This window comes from Dama dama, chromosome 32 (assembly GCF_033118175.1).
Source record: "Dama dama isolate Ldn47 chromosome 32, ASM3311817v1, whole genome shotgun sequence".
Classification (NCBI taxonomy): domain Eukaryota; kingdom Metazoa; phylum Chordata; class Mammalia; order Artiodactyla; family Cervidae; genus Dama; species Dama dama.
This window is the reverse complement of record NC_083712.1, coordinates 21810213-21821276: the sequence shown is the minus strand read 5'-3', so window position 1 is coordinate 21821276 and position 11064 is coordinate 21810213.

Sequence of the window (11064 nt, the reverse complement as noted above, 5' to 3'; positions counted from 1 at the left end):
CAGAGATCCTGCATGCCACAAGACACAGCCAAAAAAAAGAAAAAAAGAAAAACATATATAGAATTGAGATGCCAGCTTCTGACCTCCTGACTCAGGGCTCTGGAGCAGTAATCCAAACAACAGAATGTTTGTCAAGGAGTGTACCACACCGTCTTGGATTATATGTGGGTTTCGTTTGAAGAGGGATACAGAGCATCTCCCTCAACTTGCTTTTTATTCATATTTCATTTTCCCTAATTTACTTGTCAGCATGATTTTCAGTCTTCATACCTGCACTGGTTTTGAATTATGGGGAGAAAAGTCCAGAGATTTCCAGCCCAAAGTGATGTCAAGCTTGACAGTGTGTTCGACCCTGCGGGATTATTTTTTTGGTCTCCAAGAGCTAGAACCAGGAAAGGAAATTCCAAACCTCACTTGAGACTGGGCCCTGTGATATATCATGCACGTCCCTTGGTTGATGTGAAAAGATGACTGAAACCTGCTCTGGGAGGGAGCTCTTGCTTGATGCTTTCGGTTTTGTTTATGACTGGAAGGTAGGAGTTCTTCTCGAAGTGTGAGGTTACAGTACATTCTGGCATTTTCTTTCTAACATAAACACAGCATTTCGCATGTTAGGATTTGAGGATAAAACATTATCCCCAATGTTTTACTGTGATTTCCTCACAGAGGCCTCTAAGGCATGGTGAAAATGACTTCAGAAATTCTTGTTAAATGGGAGACTGGTTCACACTTCGTACTACTTTATGACCTTGTCAGTTTACATTACTGATATGGAAGTTGGTTCCTATATGTACAAATCACAGTTTTCTAAAATGTAGGAAAGTATTATGTCTTTATAATACCTTGTTCTGTGAGGTTCCAAAAGACCAAATAACATTCTTTGGACAAAAAAGTATCCCAAACTGGACTGCAGAACATCTGTACTAAGGAGGAATATGTATACATTTATCTAAGTTAATTTATGGAATCATGTACAGTAAGATTTGTAAAATATTGTTCTGTAACTAGTACTGTAGATTTAGATGCTCAGCAAAGTAATACAAGCCATCGAGAGGGCTTAGCACTGCTGAGTCCCCGTCACCTTTGACAAGAAGGTCCCTGTCCCTGTCACCAGAATCACCCAGAAGGTTCTTTTCCACTGGGATCAGCACCCTCCCCTGCCCCTCAATCCAGCCCCAGTCAATATAGAGAAGGACTCGGGCTAAGAAGTAAGTGCAGTGTCCACAATGAGGGTCATCCCCATCACCCCATCTCACCTGTTGTGTCCATGAATGGCCAAAGAAATAACATGTAGAGCTTTGGGGGCCCAGGAGCAGGGGGACCCCAATATTTCATTTCCTGGGGAGGCAGTAGCTTGGCCAAGAGAAGGGAGGAGATGGCCTGGTGTGACACAGAGGGGACAGTGAAGCCAGGCAGCTCCTGGCTCTGAGAAGTGGGGACGGGATCCTGCTCTTGCCTCCAGGCCCCTTACCTGGAGCAATAGAAGGCAGGTGCAGTTGGGGACACAATCACCCTGAGCTTTAGATGAATATGCTCAATTAACTGGAAAAATAAAATAAAATTTGCAAATCCAACATAAATAGACCAAGCCAAAAATGCATTCAGTGTTTAAGCAATTTACAATTTAGACACAATTATAATAGAGCATGTAACGGGCTTTATGAAAGAGTTACAAGAACACAGAGGAGGGCATCTAAATCAGATGGGATGATCCAAGAAGGCTTCCTGGACGAGGTGACACAAACTGAATTCAGAGGATGAGAATGCACTAACTAGAAAAAGAAGGGGCTGGGGAGAGTATTTCAGGAACAGCACGTGAAGAGAAGTGGAGGTAGGAAAACACACACCGCATTTTAGAACTGACATCTGGTTTGGGGTGGCTGAGACAGAGGGTGAATGTGGGAGTGACAGGAGAGGAGGCTAGTGAGGAACCCACACCCAGATAATGCAAGACCCTGCGTGCTCAGCCAAAAGGTTTTAAATTTACTCTGAAATCAGTGGGGAGGGGACTTCCCTGGTGGTCCAGCGATTAAGAAACCATCTGCTAGCGCAAGACACACAGGTTTGATCCCTGGTCCAGGAAGATTCTACCCGCCTTGGGGCAACTAAGCTCATATACTACAACTAGAGATGAGCCCCCACTTGCTGCAACAAGAGAAAGCCTACTCGCAGCAATGAAGAACCCAGAGCAGCCATAAATAAATAAGTAAATAAATCAGTGGGACGTGACTGATTTTGAACAGGGAAGTGAGATCACATTTGCAGTTTAGAAGCATCATACACCCAGCAGCATGCGGGGGTCCAGGGCGGAGGTGGGCAGACTGGAGGCAGGAAGGCCAGCTAGGAGGCTGCTGCTTGGGGGTGATGGCAGACCCCAAGATCCGGTACTTCTGTGAGCTTAGAAGGTGGAAGACTGCACGCCTCCCACCCCAACCCCCAATCAGCTCCAGAAGCAGCCGTGACAGCAGATGTTAACTTCATGCCAAGCACAATTCTGAGTGGTTTACCCTGAATCCTTCAGCAACCCTATGGTGACTATATCAGTCTTATTATTCTCAATTGACATATGAGGATATTGAGGCAAAGAAACGTTAAGTAACTCGCCCAGAGTTACCAGCTAGTAAGTGGTTGCCCTGATCAAGCCAAAAGAGAGTGGTGTCCAAGTTCATTGATGCTGCTGACCCTGCTATCTCTGCTCCACCCGAGCCTGTGAGGGTAGAGGTACCCACTCCCGCCGGTGAGTGTCCAGCTTCGTTAGTGAGTGGCAAACAGGAGTCCCTCCCTACACTGGTGACTCGATGAGGGTTTATAGTGCCCTCCTTCACCTCTAGTTTAGTTTTACCTGCTAGGTGTGGTTTTCAAGTTATATAATCTCTTGGCAGGTTCACTATGGCTTTTAAAAAAATATTTCTATGAGAAAGAACGATGCGTTATCTACTATCTATTTACAGTTTTCATGCCATTTACTTTTTTGGTGGGGGCCACGCCGCACAGCACGTGCGATCTTAGTTCCTCGATCAGGGATCAAACCCATGTCCTCTGCAGTGGGAACATGGAGTCTTAACCCCTGGACCGCCAGGGAAGTCCCATACCATTTACTTTCCCTGGTTTTTTACTGAGCACTCTTTTAGTTTTTAACTGAAAAAGTAATATAGGCACAGAAAGATATTCAGACTGCAAAAAGTATTCAGAGGAAAGTAAGCCTCCTCCTTTACACTCCCCGACTCCCAGCTCCTCTCCCCCAGGGCCACTTTTCTAGGTCTTTTAATGAAACACTGTGTGTAGCAAGGTCATACATTTAGCTTGTGTTAATGAAACGTACGCTTTTTTTTTTTTTTTGCCTGTAATGAATCAGGCCTTCCTCTGTTCCCACCCTGGCCCCACCTCTCCACCACCCCTACCCCGTGGGATAATGGCAAAAAAAAAAAAAAAAAAATCCAGGATCCAATTTCATTTAAGCCCTAGTCTACCTGCTAATTTAAGCTGCTCCTTTAGAAGAGGTTTCAGGCTGGCTTCATTGAGAACGATCAGTCTCCCTAGAGCCTGTCCTTTGCCCTGCCCCTTTCAGGATCAAGGTCAAGCAGCTTGTGAGGCCTTCAGCCGATATGCTGGGGTCCACTTCGTGTGCGTCTACTGGCCTCTGAGTCCCTGCCTCTGGGTCACGCGCTTCACTCCTCTGATCAGGGCTAACCTTCAGACATCAGTGGAGGGTCGGGGGTCTGCTGCTGGGGCCTGGCTCCCGGTGGCTCCCCTGGGCTGAGGTGAGCGCCGTCCAGCCTCTGATGGCCGCGTGGCCCCTCTGGGTTTGGCTGGCAGGCCCGTGGACCCCGCTCAGCCTCCTCTCCGCAGCCTTCCCCGCAGCAGGTCGCCCTTGCCTGGCAGCTGCTTCCGCGTGGCTGCCCAGCCGGGTTCTCAGTTACCTCTGGAGCCTGTCAGCACGTGAGACCCAAGGACAGGCTGGCAAAGCTAAGCCTGGCGTCAGACCTTCCACCTGACCATGAGCACGGTGACGTTTGTCCTGGTGTGGCTCTGCCAGGTTGGAACGGGGCTCCCGGTGAGCTGGCACCTCCCAGAGTCCAGGCAGAGAACTGTGGAAGGGGTGCAGTTCCGCCTCCTGCCCTCCCTGTCGCCGGAGCTTGTCTAACCTCCTCCCCACCCCGCAGAGGCCATTTATTAAAAGACAAACACATGGTCCGACTGCCCCGACACACATGCCAACTTCTTCACTGTGTGGGGACTCACTATACATGTGTGGGTCCTCTGGCCTTGGGTGCTTATATATTTGAGGAACAGGTAAGGGAGTTTGAATCACCCTTCTCTCAACAAAATTCTGCTTTTTATTATCAGTAATGGCACACTACCTCAATCATTCTGTAGACATTCTCTTCCATAACATAGACATTAGGATGATTTTGGCCACAAGGGACAATATCCAGCTAAATGCGACTTAAACAGTGAAGGCATTTAATAAACTTACAAGACAAAAATTTTGAGGGTTAAGGGGTCCAGAGTGGGTTTGGCAACTCTATAATGTCACTCAGGGCCCAGACCTTGTGCTCTGCCATTCTCAGCATGCTGACATCGCATCCTCAGGTTTCTCACCTCAAGGTGGCAGGGTAGCTGCAGCTGCTCCAGACATCACTTTGGATAGCCCTGTTGAAAGGCAAGAGAAGGGAGGGCTTTCACAGTGGAGAAACATCTCTCCATGTCTGTCTCCTTTTTATCATGTTCAAAAAAAAAATCTTTCCAGAAGCAGTTTCAATAGATTTCTCTGTATTTCATATTATCTATAACCATGTCACATGGATACCCACAACTGAAAGGAAGACTAGGAAAGAAAGTGTCAGACATTTCCACAGCATCTATAATGGGAATATCTGCTCCTTTGGAAGAAGAGGAAGATAAAGTGTAATCGGTTAAGTCACAAAAGCGTCTACCCCTGGAAGGAGATCCTGGGCAAGTAGATACCTTAGGTGTCCTAGGCCTGTACTCAGAAAGAAAAAAGAGAAGAACCTACTAAAATTTTAGAAATATCATTCCCTTTATATAGCAACACATACACAAATGGCTATGTGCCAATATATTTTTTATGCTTTGCTTTTTTCACTCAACAATGCCAGTGCTATCATGCACTAATTTCCACATGCACTGCAGTACTTAGCTAATACTGTTAAGGTGTCTAGTCGTGTGTAGCGTGACTCTTACTTAAAGTACCTTTATGTTTTAGTATCTGGTAGGACTGGTCATCTTCATTCCTCTCCCTCAGAATTTGCTCAGTCACTTTTGCAGGTGTATTTTTGTAATGTTAGCTCCATCTAATGCTGAGCTATACCTTCAAAATTTGTTTACATTCACACACTCTATGTATCACTGTATATATACACATATATTAAGATACCATTTTATTAACATAATATGTCTAAATAAATTGAGTTTTTTCTTTTAAGAATCATCCATAATGCAAGCCCCAAACACAAAGCAAATAAACCAAAAAACCACCACCAACTTCTAGAATAGAGTTCTTGTTTTCACTAAGAAATCCAAACAATGGAAAAATTAACCAAGGTAAAGCAAGGAACTGAAAGAAAAAAGAATCATTTTAAATTAGTGAAACAGAGAAAAAAGTTTATGCTGGATTTCTGACTTTCTGATTTCATATCCTCCTTTCGTCCTGAGACATGAAGTGATCATTTTAGATTTCGTAACAAGAGAAGATCAGCCCCACTTCCACTTTAACTGGAATAGAAGTCAGGTTGGCAAATGTGTTTCAATCTGATATTCCCTCACTATTGACCACTTCCAAGTATTTAATGAAGGTGGATATCCTACTTGCTTTTACAGTTCCTTTCTCCTCTAAGGGAATTACAAAAACCAGTTATTATTTACAGAATTAAAGTAGAAATATTTCTGGACAGAGACATCATAGAAATACATGTCAACAGGCACTTTTGTTAATGTGATGGTGAGTTCCGAAGTCATCTGTGGTTCGGTCTGAATATTGAAGACTGTAAAGCTACTTCTTGAAGACATACAATTTTCCTTCTGCTTATTCTAAGTTATCTAGAGATTATGGTAGGAGAAAACATATAAATTCACATGATGTATCCTACAAATTTGAAGTTTTATTATGTTATAATTTTGAGAATGATTTTCCAGAAGTAAGAAATATAGTTACTTGATTTACTGTGACAAAGTCCATATTTCTTTGTTTTCACTTATTTTTTACAGAAACATTTACAAACTAAAACAGCATTAGTCAACAGGCATTGAAAGCAGGTGATAAGAATTATATATATACTTTTTCAATATAGTAGGGAATCTTTGGTAATTTTAATTTTCCACGATGCTCAGAAATGGATAAAATTTTCTTCTGTTTCTCTACAATAAAACAACAGAGAAAAGTTGCTTTAATCAAGTTCACAAAAGAAAACTATATGAACCATCATTTTAAGTATTTCTGATATTAGTTGATCTTAGATAAGAGATTTTACAAATTTTCCCACCTCATAAAAAACTGCCAATGATAATTTTCTGGCTTTCTTCTCTGTATCATATTTTGCCATCAAATAATTCATCTCCCTAATTCTGTGTATTATGAATCATTTCTTCCTCTTGCCTGACCTAAGGAGAGGTTTTTATTCCTGTCTAGTAAAATTTCAAAGCCCAGGTGGCTCCGCGAGTAACGAATCCGCCTGCAATGCAGGAGAGGCAGGAGACTCGGGGGAGACGCGGGTTTGATCCCTGGGTCTGGAAGATTCCCTGGAGCAGGGCGTGGTAAACTACTCCAATATTCTTACCTGGAGAATCCCATGGACGGAGGAGCCTGGCTGGCTACAGTCCATGGAGTGGCAAAGAAAAGCACTTGACTGAGCATAAAATTTCTTAACCACTAGGTGGCAGAGTATCCTTGGCTTAGATTAAATAGTATTGCATTTTCCCTCTGATCCCGAGTGGCCTTCAATATATTTTTTTAAAATATTTTTAAAATCATATACACCCTCCAAAACTTTTAAGTTTATGTATAAAATTATTCAACAAAAGTTTAAATAATTAAAGAGATGTACTTCTGCCATACTGTAAATACTGAAATTTTAAAATAAAATTTATATCATTCTTTTAAATAAATATAATTAAATACAAAATATCTTAGGGGTTTGGTAGCCATCATCATTTAAAAATTCCAAAATGAGCTTGTCTTTTACTGTGGGATACTTAATATCACTCCTTTTTCTCCTTGGCATCTTATTTTTCATTATATTTCCTTCACTCTGTTTTTCTTCTCTGTAACAAGACTATGTGTATAAATGTAATAAATTGTTTTCTGTTTCCTGTGACCATAAAATAATAAGTGTGAAATTCTTATATTTCTAAATTCCTAATATACATAAATTTTCATACACATATATATTCATACACATATAAATTTGCCCAGAATATGCTTATTCATTAATTTGAAAAATTCAGAAAAACATAAAAATGATTCTTAATCATACCACTTAACAGATATTTATAGAGAATAAGTGTCAATGCTGTCATCATCTCTCTCCCCACTTCACCTAGATTACTTCTGTTAAGTAGTTGATGTTCATTTTCCCAGATTTTTCTAAGTTTATAAAGATCTACTTTCAAAATTTGGAGTACAAAATATTAAGATGCTTCCAAAATTTCCTTTTTTAAGAGATTCTCTCCCAGCATTGAAAGCACTATATTCCATTGAGGAGGGGGTATATGTGTGTTAACTGGATTACATACACAGACACGCAAATGTATACACTCACATGCATACATACTAGATCAGGGAAAAGTACCACTTTAAAAAAAAAATCACATTTATGGTATTGCTGAAGTTTAGAGCTAACTCCTTGGGAGTTTGGGAAACTGCAGAGTTAGCAGGAACACAGTTCTCCTCAGGTTTGATGATTTGCAGCTGCTGCTGCTAAGTCGCTTCAATTGTGTCCGACTCTGTGCGACCCCATAGACGGCAGCCCACCAGGCTCCCCCGTCCCTGGGATTCTCCAGGCAAGAGCACTGGAGTGGGTTGCCATTTCCTTCTCCAATGCGTGAAAGTGAAAAGTGAAAGTGAAGTTGCTCAGTCGTGTCCAACTCTTACCAAGCCCATGGACTCAGCCCAACAGGCTCCTCCGTCCATGGGATTTTCCAGGTAAGAGGACTGGAGTGGGGTGCCATTGATAATATGCTAGCAGGACTCAAAAAGCAAACTGAAAAGAGGTTACACTCATGGTTATAGCTTATTTGGGGGAAAATATACAGGTCAAAATAAGCCAAGGAAAGAAGAGCATAGGGCAGAATCCAGGAAATCACTAAATATGGAGCTCCCAAGGTCCTCTCTCCCCAGAGTCTTCTATGTGTTATTTCCCTGGTTCCTGGGTGTAACACATGTAATATTGTCACCAGGGAAGCCCACCAGAGCCTCATCGGTTCAGAGTACTTACTGAAGTTCTGTTATGTAGGCGTCACTGGTTGCCTGTGTGGCAACTATGTGTGTATGTGTAGGAGAGTAGACATATAAAGGTCGATCAGGAAACTTGACAATAATAATACTGGTAACATTCTCCTGGAGGCTATATTCCAGGCACTGAGCTAAAATAAATGCTCTTTGTGATGACTCTGTGAAGTAGACATTATTGTCCTTCTTATTCAGATACTCAGATAAGGAAAATGATCTTCAGAAAAATTAAATGTCTTGACTGAGATCACACAACTGGTGAGTAGCTGAGCTGGAATTCCAAGCGAGGTTTGTCTAACTCCCAATCTCACGCTCTTCATGAAGGCTCTGTACATGTTCTGGAGTCATTTGATTTTTAGATACGCTAAATATAGATTTTGGCAGGTCGTGGAGAAAGCAGGGGCTGGGGGAATGGGAGAGGGAAGAGATCATTTTGGCAGGTCATGTCCTTGCCTCTGGTTTCTAATTCCTAGACACACTGGGTAACATTATGGAGGGTCCCGGGTGACTAAGCCATATTAGACCAATGTAAATACAAAGGCAGAAGCATCACTGCCTCCGATGACCTAACCAGTTAGCAGGCCATTCAGCTTACCCCATGACTCTGCCAACATTTCATAAGATCTTTCTTTCATTAAAGAATATCAGAGGGTGACTTTCTCAACCCTTCCTTCTGTGAAGGCTTGATGTGTAATTTCACATGTAATCAATTGTTTTGTTGGTACCACTCATTTCAGATCTCCTCCTTAAAGCCATGTAGTTATTTGGAACCTTATCCTAGTGATTAGTACCATTTACACTCAACTCCCTTCTGGAATCTTCAATGCTCTGTTGTCTTCCAGTTCAGTAGATGGGAGGTTTCCATAGTTTACTGGAGCTGTAAGCTTGGGACACTGCCAGTCTCATGATACTAGTCACAGATCCTAAGGTCCTCTCTTCCACTTGATGGTCTGAGTCTCTGTAGTTTGTACGGCAAACATGAAATGCTCGGTGGGAATATTAAATTATAATCACTTTAATCAGCAATATAATATTCACTACTCTAGAGTTCTGCATGTTGAGTCACTGGGCTCTCTTTTATTACAGTAATGTGTTACGTTTGAAAACTCAGATGATCTTGATTATTCAGACTGAGATGAATTATGAGATTGTGTGTAATTTATTAGAAGTTATACACTTATAAATAAAAGACAACTTTGCCTTTTCCCCCTTCCGTAAGAATCAAAGGCCAAAATAATAATTAATTGTTGGAATATGTTGACATGGTATTAAAATGTATTCGGGAAGAAAGAACTAAATTAGAGAGGAAGTGATAGTAATATATGCTTAGAAACGGGCTATTTTTAACAAAGGGGAAAAAAGAACACATACATAGCCAAGGTTGTTTTTCTACAATTGAAAAAAATTTTTTCATGACAGTTAAAACAGAATTTCTCATCCCTTTCTTTTGCCATAAACTATGACAGGAGATGAGAGCTGCAATTTTCTGAAATTTTGTCCCATTTAAACTCCTAAAATGTTTATTTTAAATCTGGAAAGCATTAAGACAACTTTCTCCAAAGGTGTCTTCAGTGTCATTTAGATTTAGACCATCCCACAATCTGTCATCTGATAGTTAGAAGGCAATTGGCTTTGGGATCAAAGTTCCACCAATGTTATAGTTGGAAGGTTCAGATACAGAGAGATTAAGACATTGGCCCAGAGTCACTCAAACACCGAGTTGGTTTAGGGTTTTGTTTTTTTCTGACCAACTTATCTATGGCTTAGAAGAATTAGTCTAATTTTCTAAGTACTTAACTTACTATCAGACAGGAGTTTAGTCTCCCTATAAAGCTTTTATGCTTGTTTGAATGTTGCCACTTAAAATTAAGGCCTCAATAATCATATAAAAACTCCAGAGAATGTTTCAAATATAAAAGTAATAGGAGGAACAAAAAAAAAATTTTAGCTTAAAAAAATTACAATAGCCATGACTTTCTCCCTCTCTGAACCCACCCCGTACTCCCTCAAAAACACAAAACACAAAAACCTCTGCTGAAAGGAGGTCACATTGGAAATATAAATATACCGTTTGTGTTTCATAAATAAGAACAAATTCATGGGAAGGAATAGGTGTGAATTATAGGAAAAACCAAAAATGAGTTGCAGATATAAACAAAGGAAGTCAATTAAAATATATGTACAGAAAAAAGAAGAGACATAAAATCATAAATTATTTCTCTGGAATCTTATTTTCAAAGTGCTTTATAGATTTCCATTTTTATAGTATTCTGTGAGTTGAGTGGATAGTTAATATTCTTAACTGGTATTTGATAACCAAGATCACAAAAAGATAAAATATACTAACTTTCTGCACAGCTGAAGCAGCAAGAGAACCTGTGTCCTAAGACTGAACCTTGTACTTTGTCCTGTGGCCGTCTGCCTAGGGGATGGAGAGAGCCATCCCACCCTATAGGGGTTAGCTAGGCCAACTGAGCAAGGGCCATGATAAAGAATAGCATAGGCCTCACTCCACGTCAGGCATAGAAAGAGAACAACTAATGGGCAAGAAGAGTCAAGTGATATTGATCCGTGGCTCGCCAGGGTTGAATTCAGTA